The sequence below is a fragment of the Watersipora subatra genome, chromosome 5, assembly GCF_963576615.1.
Source record: "Watersipora subatra chromosome 5, tzWatSuba1.1, whole genome shotgun sequence".
Classification (NCBI taxonomy): Eukaryota; Metazoa; Bryozoa; class Gymnolaemata; order Cheilostomatida; family Watersiporidae; genus Watersipora; species Watersipora subatra.
Window position 1 is genome coordinate 54,301,754 of NC_088712.1, and position 12,580 is coordinate 54,314,333.

A 12,580-nucleotide genomic window follows, 5' to 3' on the forward strand; every position below is an offset into this window, starting at 1 on the left:
AATATTTTCTCATAAAATACAATATCTGAGTTAATGAATAATTATGCTATATTTTTCTACTGCTCTACAATACAACATTTTCTAGACTATAATGATGTTATAAGCTATAACTAAATACACTAAATAACGTTGTGTAAATGATTCTTTCACTGATGGCTGGTTGCTGATCTGGTGCACGCCGGCTGCTTCTTCGCTCCAACAAGTCATAAATTTGGCTGGCTTCTGTAATATTGGCGATATACCTCCATTTGTGCCTGATACTCTGTAGAGTTGTTTGCTTCGCTGAATATCCATTAATAATTGTTGTAGCCAGTTAGTCTCTATCATATTAAGTGGTGTTGATCAATAATAATCGTGATTTAGTAACAATTTTATGCTGTTTTTCATTCATTAAGCTCTTCATTATAATGGTCAGACAACTCCCAATCCAATTGATGTCCCATATACTCACATTGCACCAGCTGTAATGGTTGGACAACTCCCATGCTTGATATTTCTAGCATCATAGCAATAACCCTAGATTTTCACGTTTGCCTGTTTATGTATCGCAGTGCTTAGTGCAATGTTTTGCAGCAGTTGTGGTGTTCCGTGATTCCACAATTTATTATTTCTTCTGACTTATTGGTCATCTATCGTTTCAAACCCTGACACTAGGATCAGTCAAGGAGCCAAAAGCAGAAGTAAAGAAGTTACCAAATATTTTAATGTTGTTATTTCTCCCTATTTGTTTGCCACGCCTGCCAACGGTAGTCTAAAAACAACCCATGTTTTTATTTTTAATTGTGTTCATTCAATAAAGTGATCCACTTTTCTCCTCAATTCATGAAACTGTTTTAGCTGATGATCTAAGAGCCAAGCCTTACACAGCAAGTTAACACCTTTTCATATGTTATTATCAAACTAATTCTATGTCTATCTAGTAACTCTTATATTTTCATGCAACTCAATGAATACTCAGCCTATCTGATAACATGGCATGAAACAACAAACTTTTGAAATTGCTGAAAAACACAAGAGAGTTGTGTTATTCTGCATGAAGCTTGCAAAACATGCCAAGCTGCATAACCTTAATCCTGGAATAAAAATATCTCATATTACATTACTCAGCTCGATTATATAAATAAAACTACGACAGCAGAGCAACAGACGCTGATACTGAATTTGTGATGAGTAGAAGTTATCTGCAGTAAAATTGATCAGAAATGCATTATCACTCCTTTTACATTTCATTAAATTCAATCCTTTTGCCTAATTTGTTATTCTTAGGCTATATAGTATATTAAATGTCAAGACAATTAAAATCTTAACAAGTATTACGTTAGCTTCGCTAGCTTCGTTAGCTTCGCTAGCTTCGTTAGCTTCAATATTACGTTAGTAATATTATATTCTTTAAATAAAATAAATGATTAGATTGATACATTAAACTCTAGACTAAACAAAATAAAAAACTGGTATAATCAAAATAAACTTACATTAAATTTTGACAAAACAAATTATATTGTAATAAAAAACCCACAATACAAATTTTCATTAGCTGGAAATTTAAAAATGAATCATTTATCTATTTCTGAGACAACCATCATAAAATTTCTTGGTATAACTATAGGTCAAACACTAAATTGGGCCGCTCATATAGCTAACTTACGACAACAACTTCATAAAAGCTTAGGTTTAATTTACCTAGCTTCTGGCTATCTTCCTACTACTACCCTCATATTACTATGCAACAGCTTGATAAACAGTAAAATAATATACTGTATTGAGGCATGGGGGAATGCCCCTGTTACATACCTAAATAAAATACTTACCATACAGAAAAGATTACTTAGAATCATTTATCATAAACCTCCCACATATTCTTCTGCTTCACTGTTTAAACTTAGTAACATTTTACCTATTCATCAACTTTATACTTTACGCATTTGTATTCTAGCACATAATAAATTCTACAACCGTTCTTCATCACATCCAGCTTACCCTACCAGACATTCATTACTATCTCTTTCACTCCTGTCTTCTTCTACTACGTGTGGACATAGACAGGTCTCCTATCAGATAGCACGGGCTTGGAACCTATTGCCTGGCAGTCTACGCTTGATTGCCAATGCTCACAAATTTAAAGTGACTTTGAAACAACATCTGCTTGGATTATTGGGATAGCTTAGGTCTATTGACTTTTAGCTGCTTTGTCTGCTGACTTGGGTTTGGCGCCATGATTAGTTCTGCTATTGCGCATATGGACTCTCATTTTTTACAGATTTCTTATCTTTTACATGTTGTATATTAAAATAATGAAAATAAATACATACCTACAGTAATACATACAGCAATACTTGCTGAGATTAAGTACTTGGTACTTGCCTTTTGCATACCAGAACCATACCTGGTATATGCATACCAAAACCAAACATTAAAAAATAGATTTTTGTGTTTTGTCAAATGGAGTAAGCGTGTTCAGGCATTTTTCAGTTTATATTTTTACCCGCAAAAGTAGCAAATAAATGTATTTATTTGAAAAACATAGATTATAAATATATCTACATGTATAAAATATTGACTATCTCACTTGCAATCATCATACTGACGAAATGCTATAGGTTGTAATGTAAGTCCATCATAAATGATGGCTATGTACAGCACTCGAACTGATAATGTTTAACTTGCTAGGGTAACAGTCCACTGTCTCTCTCTAGGGTAACACTCTTTTGTCTGCGCTAATTCAACCACCTTCTCAAATTGCAGCATTCATGTTGTTAAAATAATCTCAGTAAAGAGATGAGATATAAGATTAGAGCTCCATGAGTTACCTACAGCTTTTCAATGTGAAAAGCAACAATAGCATAGACGAACTAACCATAGACAAAGCAGCTAACCATAAACGAATTCCAAGTCACGCGAGCCGTTGTAAAGATTGTGCGATGTATCCCCAGGACGCCTACAACGACGTCATGGCTGTTCTGAAAAATCCAGGGCCTGTACCATGTGTTGCAGCATTTTACCAGTTATATTTGCCTTTGCAGGTGGCAACAGGTGCCCAGAAATTAAGTAGTGTAAAATATGGGAAATATGAGAGTAGCTGATACAGATATTTGGTATACCACATAGATTGGGACCACATAGACTGGGGCCAGTCATCTGGTATACCACATAGACTGGCCCCAGTGGCAGAAGTTGTTGTGGAGCTGAGACTGAAGATCAAAACTACACATGAAGCCGTGTACCTTTCCCTTGACCAAGGTCTGCCGGTTCCAACAACCAGACAGCACAGCCAGTTAGGGAGAACAGGAATGAGCTCCCGAAGAAAAATAACAGAACCTTAGAAAGAACATCAACCCGATCCCCAGCCAACAGAAGTGGTAGCCGCGGTCAAAGAGCAGAAGACCCTTATTCACCCACAAACAAATGAGCCAGACACCCAGCCATACACCCCACATCTGATCCTAGGATGCCGACCAGCCAACTATCTTCTACAAAACCAACAGGAGAAGAGGGCAAACATCTTATGCTAACCAGACAGCCAACATTGGGCAGACGCAGCCAAGGCCACGGCTTACATTGCGGCCAAATGTCCCAACAATGTCACAACAACGTGGCTGATTCCAAGTAGAGCGGCGAAGAGCTCATTAAGTCTCTTAAAATAGCTCATATTTGTGTCTTCACACCACTTGGGTGATAGCACCTGGTCCCATGCTATTTCAGTATACCAAATCAAGGAATGTTTGTACTTGGCTAAGCCCTTGACCATCTCACAGTTATAATATGAACTGCTTATTTGTACTCATATCAATCAACATACATGGAAAACTACAGGGGCATATATTCTGCAAATTCTCAGTGCATAATTTTAATTTGACCAACATAAGTGTTAGCATGGTTCAATCTACATATATTTTTCAAAGTTTGTGTGTTTTTTTGTGTATGTGTATAAGTGTGTACGTGCGTACGTGTATGTGTGTGTATGTCTAGCTATTATATCTATTAACATCTTCGCAGTTAAAATTTCACATTTTGATGGATTTGAACTCACAGAGAATGCAACCGCAAGTTTTAAAACCACGCGCTCTACCATTGAGTTATACAAGGCGTATTGATCAAAGGCACTACCACATATGGCATAGCGTATGCACATGCTAATTATTTCAGCATTGCGCCCACACGTTATGATGCTCCTGTTAAGAAATATGTTGGGCCTAAGTATATGCAAGAGGCTGCTTTTTCATCTTTTTTTCATTAGGGTTATTTTGTTCCGCCACACGACATCAACAATAACTTATCTCGAAATTAAAATTTGGTGGTTTGTGTTCTGACTATATATGTTATTAAGAGATATACATTGGTTGCCATGGTGAGTTCAGCGTTATTCGCTAGGGTAAAAACGTAATCGCAAACAGATAAATGATTAAGTGACTAAGCTAGAAGTTTAAAGTTTACTAAAACACATACTAAAACTTCCTTCAAGTGAATGTTTAACAAACTAAATTCATTTAAGTTAGATTCTGAAGATGTATCCCTCTTACCGTGTACTAGTTATATTATATGTTGAATGCATATGTGAATAATAGCAAGTAAAACGAGCTGAAACAATAATAATTTTTATATCTTACAGTTGGTTGCCGAGGTGTCAATCAGAAAGCACTACTAGCACAAAACCTAGAATTCTTTCCAACTAGTGAGTTTACAGTTCTGTCTTGGTTTGCTGTGGCAAGCCTAGATCTGTTTTATTGTAAACAAAGACACATGGGAAGCTAATAAAAGAAACTAAACTGAATGAAATAAAGATTAAATATGATCCACAACAGAAGTAAAACACTCTCAAATACTAACACAAAAGTAGAAATCAGTAAAGTGATTTACACACAAAATGTGTGAATTTAAAATATCTTTCTTGGCCAGTTTACACAAATATTCAGAAGCAATTTAGTTCCAGCAATATACTTGTAACAACAATAAAATGGGTTCAGGAATACATAAAGTTAAGTGAACACGCAAATATTCAGACAGTCCGTTTGTCACTTAGGTGAAATAGCAATGTAGGTAGTCCTGGTAGCAGATGTATTGTAACCCATCAATAGTACAGAAGAAGTAGACTCTATGAATATGGCAGTTGACGCCTCTCTTCTGTCTGCTCAGTTCAGCGCTTCTCTTAGCAATGCTCTCCTCATCCTCTATTAAATGGGCAAAAGAAACTTCAGTTGAGAGTATAGAGACATCAATGACAGAAGAGCAAGTAAGAAGTCTCAAACTTGTATCTGTGAGTTGTGGTAGGGCACTGAACCAAGTAAGAGTTGGTATATTAGAGGTTTTTATAACATAAGAGTCTGTCAAACTCAGGTTAGCATCAAACATGATTGTCTGCCTTTACAGTTTCAGTTTATGGAGCATTACTAATAACAGGCCTGTATTCACTGGTTGCAAGTTGGGGTGGCTAATGTTAGGCGACTAGTTATGAACACCTGGAGGTGTGGAGGGGGGCGGTGTAAGCCCCCAACAGGTTTCTCTTATGTAGGGCCTCAGCTGGGCCTCTCATGTGAAGTTTTAAAAATTTTATCGGAAAGTATCAGCATTTTTCTATTTTTTGAGATTTGTTTTGTTTTAAGTGATGTGACTGACGAAACGTTTTTAAATTAAAATAGGCAAAGCTTGACTGCAGTTAAAACGCTCAGAAAAAAGACATCTTTTTCCTCTGAGCGTTTTAATAAAGATCAATTTTGCCGATTTTATTTTAAGTTCATACGGAAGTTTCCACGCTTTCGATGGGACATGGCCAAGAGGATGTTTGGTAAAACTAGATATTTTGCAAACCTTTATAAAAGTCGTTAACAAGAATATTTTGCCATTGATGATAATAAAATGACGCCTAAGAACTACTAAAAGTTGATGTTTGTCTCTATGGTTTGGAATAAAGTGATATTCTACAGCGATAAAAACCGTCTCCATAGCCGTTGGGCAAATAACTTTTCGAATAAATGATGTTGAGGTCGCGTTATCTGAAGCAAGTTATCATTGCGTGGGAAGGAACCAAACAAATCCATTCGAGTTAACTTTGTGTTTGAGATTAAATGTTACATTTTATTCGAGGGTGAGTTATCCGAGTTTGATTGGACTTAGCCGCGGAAAGTTCCTAAAAAGTTGGGACGGCTCAGCCGCCCAGGCACCCAGCCGCCCCCGGGAATACGGGCCTGACTAATAACCGTATACATCTATGTCTATAACTATTACTAGATATATAGATTACACATCAATTGCTATGAGCAGACAACTCTTGTCATATACACATGATTTAAATTTAGTAATGAAAAGCGGTATTAATTCTAAAATGACTTAAATCTGATTAAGTTTCAACTAGCGAGTAGCTTGGTATTCATGAGTTTGACTTTAGTTGTTGTATCAACACTTCTTAGCTGACTCAAAAGTGTTTCACATGACATTTTATAGGATAATCTGTTGAACAGCTTTCACTGTGGCAGCACTTGCTATGAACATCAAAGGCTCTCACCTGCTCCAATCACAGCCATCCATTTGAATCCATTAGTACACTCATCATGAACTTTTTATGTGAGGAAACTGGTATCAGTGAGTTTGCCTTCTAACACCTGCATTTGAACTTGTTCTCCTCTCACAGCTATTTCCTTTTGGTTCCACTTGTTGAAGAAACCCTCCATTTGGTCAGCCTTGGTTTGGTTGGCTCCAACAGGAATGATGTAGCAGATACCATCTCTGCTGTTTCTTGTCAGATGGATTCCCTATAATCAAATTACTAATCAGCATACATACACATACTTTCAAAATATTTATGAAAGTTTCTGACATGGCTCTGTAGTAATTGACTATCATCCTAAGACAGTGAGAAATTATTTAATATAGAGAAGGAGTAGATGACTCCCATTTTGACCATTTTTAGTTTAGGTGAGTTGTGGCAGTGTATTACAAGTACCAGAGCACTTTGATTAAATTTTACTTTTTGTATTAGCAGATTATAAAACGAAATGTGATCAAGAGAACGAAAAGAATAGCGATCGCTTAAATAGCTACTCCAGCTTGGCACATTGTTTAAATTATGAGCTCACTGTCCGACGTTGGCCGAGTAATAAAGGTCTTTGCACAGAAGTTTTATTTTGTTTAACATATAACACCAGTTACCATTTTAACTTTCAAACTTCAAATCATGAGAAAAATTATTTGTGCAGAACAAATAAATTAAGAAACAAAACAACTATAAAAGTGTTTAAATGTAAATGTGAAATAATTAGGAAGCTACATGTAAATTAAGTCTTTTTTGCTACGATTACAATAAAAGATGATTTGGTCATGATAAAATTATTCCGAACGGAAAAAAAATAAAATTATTACCAACTGAGAAAACAAAATGAAAATCCTGAATATGTTGAATTAATGATAATATTTCGTGCGTAGAATTGTGTGTGTGTATAAAAACAAGGTTATTGTTCTAGCAGATACTATCCATCAAAACTCTGAATACGATGATACTAGTACCTCTCGATACTAGTATAAATGTAAAAATGAGATATCAACTGTCTTTGTCTATAACTTTATTTCACCGAATGGAGAAAAAATATAAAGGCTATTCCTACTCCAAATAATACAATTTTCAGCACGAAAAGTATTAGCTTTTACTGATTCAGCAATCGAGCCTTACGAAAAATCGAAAATAGAAGTTTAACACACAATTGAAATTGAAACCGCAAATTTAGAAATTACAACTTAAAAAATTAGATAATACATGTAGTAGCAAAAAAATTAGTTTTTAAGTAATTTCAAAAAATAACAAATACAAAAAGTAATATTAGTTACTAACCAAAAATGTACATTTGGCATGCACTTTTGCACCGAATGCGTGTGCATACAGTATATGGTATATGGTATATGATAAGAGCAATGGTTTGCTAAGGACTGTGTAGCTCAGTGGTTGAGCGCGTGTTTGAAACACACGGTCGCATTCTCCATGAGTTCAAATCTAGCTTTTCATTCCAAGAATTTAATAACTATAACTGGACCGCCAGACATGCAAACAGGCAACGAGAAATGACAAATTTTGAGTTTTATATATATACATGTAGATAGAAATTTATGCAGTCATGCAGGAATGTCAGGATTATTTAGTAGAAGTATCACTACTAAATAGTTTGGCACATTGTGACATTAGTATACTAGAAGCTCTCTAATATCAAATTTCTGCTCTTTATATAGTATACTAGGTGAATGCACGGAGTTTCACGAGTAATAGAAAATTGATTGTTGAAAAACATAAAACTTTTACCATTTTAACTATTAAATAAAGGTGTTTATTTGTTTCTGTGTTTCTCTGCCCAATGCTTAACTCAAATATTTGAAAGCTTGAGGCATAGCTAAAACCGATTGTTAAAAACATTACTTACTTCTTATGCTAAACACCTGTTCCAAATTTAAAACAGCTCAAAAACAGTAGCGGGTAATGTACTGTTGCCATTGGCTACCAAATTGGTAATGTACTGTTGCCATTGGCTACCAAGTTGGTAATGTACTGTTGCCATTGGCTACCAAGTTGGTAATGTACTGTTGTCATTGGCTACCAAGTTGGTAATGTACTGTTGCCATTGGCTACCAAGTTTTTTTATCCAATGAATTTGAGTAACTTAAACTTGGTGAAATCTTTACTATAATAAAAGCCATGATCATCCTTCCTTCCCGCCTGGGCATTAAGAAAAAAGATTGTCCCTCACAAGAATCAAACCCGTGCATTCGGATGTACGGATGTTAAGCAAAGCACACTATCACTAAACTACGCAGTCACTTTGCCACAGCTTATGGCAAAGCTAATTGCTTTGTCTAAAGCTAGCTATCGCTAGCTTTAGACAAGCCATTGCGCTATTAATTGTTAATCTTCACAAGTGGTGGCAGTAACCAATAATAAGATATTCGAAAGTATAATAAGTATGCCCACAACTATTCCGTAGTATGGCAAGGTAGCCGTGTGGCGTAGTGGTTAGTGCACATGTCTGCAAAACCAAAGTATCTTAGCTCAATTTCAGTGCAAAATAGATTTTTCATTTCAATGTCTAGTTTCTATTACTAGATATACAGCATATCAAAAAACCAACAAACACCTCAATTTATATAATTATATAGATTCAAAGAGCTTTTGATATTCAAATGCGATATGCACCTTTTGAGCACCGGCTAAAGTACCTGGAGACTTGCTAAAACATTATTTACCTTGCGCAAGTCATCCATGTCAAAAGATCAATTAGTTCCATACAGATACGCGATGTGTCTCTCCTTGCTGTATTCAACTTTCTCTTCACTCTGGTAAGCAAAAACAAACAATAGTAATCTTGGGGTTTCTAAAAATTTCTTCTTAAAAGTTGTTCTGCCTATGTTCTAAATTATTGAAACTCATAATTTCAAGAATTTTCATTTTTCATTTTTGAATTTACAATTTAAAATTAAGATTTAGAATAGCAATTTAAAACAATAATGTCAGCAAGAATAACTCTGCTGTCTTCAATAAGTCTTCAATAATAGTCTGCGACTATCGTATCAAAGTACTATCACTTTACCTCCTTGTCATCAGTTTTAACAGTGATTGTTGCCTCTAGGTCTATAGAATCAGACTTGGATTCATTAGGGGTGCAAGGCTGAGCTCCCTGACCAATAGAGAGGATGATTATAGCTGCGACAGATCCAACCAGTAGAATAGACAAAAGTAGCATGGAAATTCCAATCAGCTTTGATCCGCGCATTTCGCTTTCACCCATCTAAAAATGGATTAGCTGATGAATCAAATTTGACAAACATAATCTTCTAGGATATCAGACATTTCTTATAGAAATGAATGTCTAAAACGTGATAATATGTTACTATGTAATCACCAGAATTAACATTACTTTTTCTATTATAATTACCATTATATTTTCTTATCATTTTTGTTATTATCACAGATACTTCATTAATTAATAAATTTGACAGTCATAAAAACATTTAAATTATAAATTGATAAATGAGCGAACAAATAAATATTTAAAAACAAACGATTCTGAAAGAGCAGAAATCTTTATACTCCGTAAGTTCAATATTATTATAATTACTACATCTCTATAATTATATCATATACCTAATATATCATGTATTAACAAGTACACATGATATACAATCTATAAACTTTTACAACTATAAAAAAAATCATATAGCGATATAAGACATTGTATTATATTAAGATAATTTATTGTAAAATATATCACAATGTACCATAATGTTATTTTCAAGCAGAAGGATATCAGGCCTTTCTCATGGAACCGCTTGTCTAGATCACTAATAGTTCAGTAAATATCATTACCAATCTCGCCTTCGGTTTTCTTCTCGTAACATGACATCATTTCTCTTTATTGCTATTATAATTATTATGATTATTAATATTGTTATTACAAATATTTCAATAATTAGCTAGTTCGACAAAGTAAAAAGCGGTCAGGTTTAAGAGCTTTATCTTCATGAAAAGATTTTGCAATTCACTTATACATAATGCGCTACTGACACGGTTGTTAATGGTTTATTATAGCAAACATACACACTCAATACTAGCAGAGTAAAAATATCTGGAGTATTAGAGTTATATAATATTGATCAGTGCATGTAAATGTAAATGTTTGACTAAAATGTTAAGTATTTGCTGCGTTACCATTATTGACACAGCTTTTGCTTTTACTATCAGTATTATCATTATTGTTATAATTAAATAGATTATAAATAAATTATTCTAGTATCATAATTAAGTAATTTTTAAATATGTATGTATTTTACCAACAACGATAAGGAAATATGTTTATTATAACTCAAAAATGCAAAAGTAGAAGTAAAATGGCAAGCTACTGGGTACTATACACAGTTTGAAAGTTTGTTAGCTAGAAATTCCACTGTCATACAGCCCACGACCAAAGTGATTGCAAAAAAGAAAGAGTACTGATGGTTGAGAAATGCAATATTAGCAGTCAAATGACACTGCTGTGCAATAGGATGACTGCAATGGTAACTGTAATGTACTGGGTGTGGGTGTTATTATATACAACAAATAGCAATAATGAAAGGAAAAGATTATATTTTTATATCTCTCCTCCTGCAAAAAGAGAAATGCATTATTGGCCGATATTAGAAGTAAAATGCACTGCTATTATTAGAATAACCAATATTATTAATATAGTAATAATATAAAACCAATGCACAATTTTGTTTACATTTCAAAACGTCATAGCTAACAATATCACGAAGTTGTGATATTTATATAGATTTTTAGAAAATATGTACTACGTAGTCATTGTCCTGTAGTCATCCAAACTTAAATAATTATATTGTTACTCTATATTACTATCACCAATTTTACTATACTAATAATTATTGTTATTGCAATTATTACAACATTTATGTTAGTATTACCACACTATTTAATTATTAATAAATATGTATTTAATTTAGTCATATACTTATAAAAATATACTCATTTAATATAGCAATATACTATAGCAAAATATATATATCATATAAATTTAATATATCTAGGATATATATTATATAAAATACAAATATATACATGATCAACTACAATATAGTACAATTGTTTATTATATGAAGGAACCTAACCAGTCTAATTCTACAAAAACTGACAAATGTCTAATAAAAAAATATTAATAATGAAAGTAGGAAACATTTCTTCTGGTTTTGAAATGAAGCCATCATTCATCAATATCTCTTCCTTTAGCAAAGATACAAAAATTTGTATTGAGATAAAAATGATATAATATTGTATATTATAATTTAATGTTATAATATTACATGATCTAATGCAATATACTACAATATACCACAATGTTATACATTGTAGCATAATTTAATGCAATAAAATACAATATGAAATATATGGAGACTTATAACATATTTTAATGTACAGTATTGTTTTTGCTACAATATATCATATTATTTGACAGGTATCGCATCACATAAGATAGTTTAGCAAACAAAATTAAAACATTATATTAAAAATGCTAATATACTGTACTACAATAAATAGTGGGTTGTAGTAATAAGCAGATATATTATTAGATAAACGAATTTAATTAGAATTTAGTGTTATAATAAAATTTAAAAAGAACATGGTAATGTACCCCGTACTACTAAAAGTATGTCAATATTTACAAGCGCAACAAGGCACCTATCAATAAGTATACTTACATACAAAATCTACCTAGAATTATGATGAAAGAATGACACGAACTATAACAAATGAATAACGATAATATATTAGATAATAGACAACCTTCATTATGTCAGATTTCTCTGCCATTTTCTCGCTGCTTCAGTCGGCGAATGGCTGCTGTTCTTATCACCTCCCTTTTATAGTCTCCTCTCAAAGTCAGCATTACCATATTAGGCGATAACAGATCTCTTACCTTTTGGCAGCCCTCCATGAGGAACTAAACTTGAGAACACTTCTAATAGTATTATTCTTAGCGTATTATTGCATGTTATGTTAAAGGCTTTACTCCGAATAAAACCTTTCCATTGTTTACAATGCGTATAATACAAATGATTT

At 33.4% G+C, this 12,580-nt stretch overlaps 1 pseudogene; it reads right to left on the minus strand.

Moving 5' to 3' along the window:
* Positions 1-6,482: 6,482 nt before the first annotated feature.
* Positions 6,483-12,331, minus strand: LOC137397478 (uncharacterized; annotated as a pseudogene).
* Between the last annotated feature and the right edge of the window lie 249 nt (positions 12,332-12,580).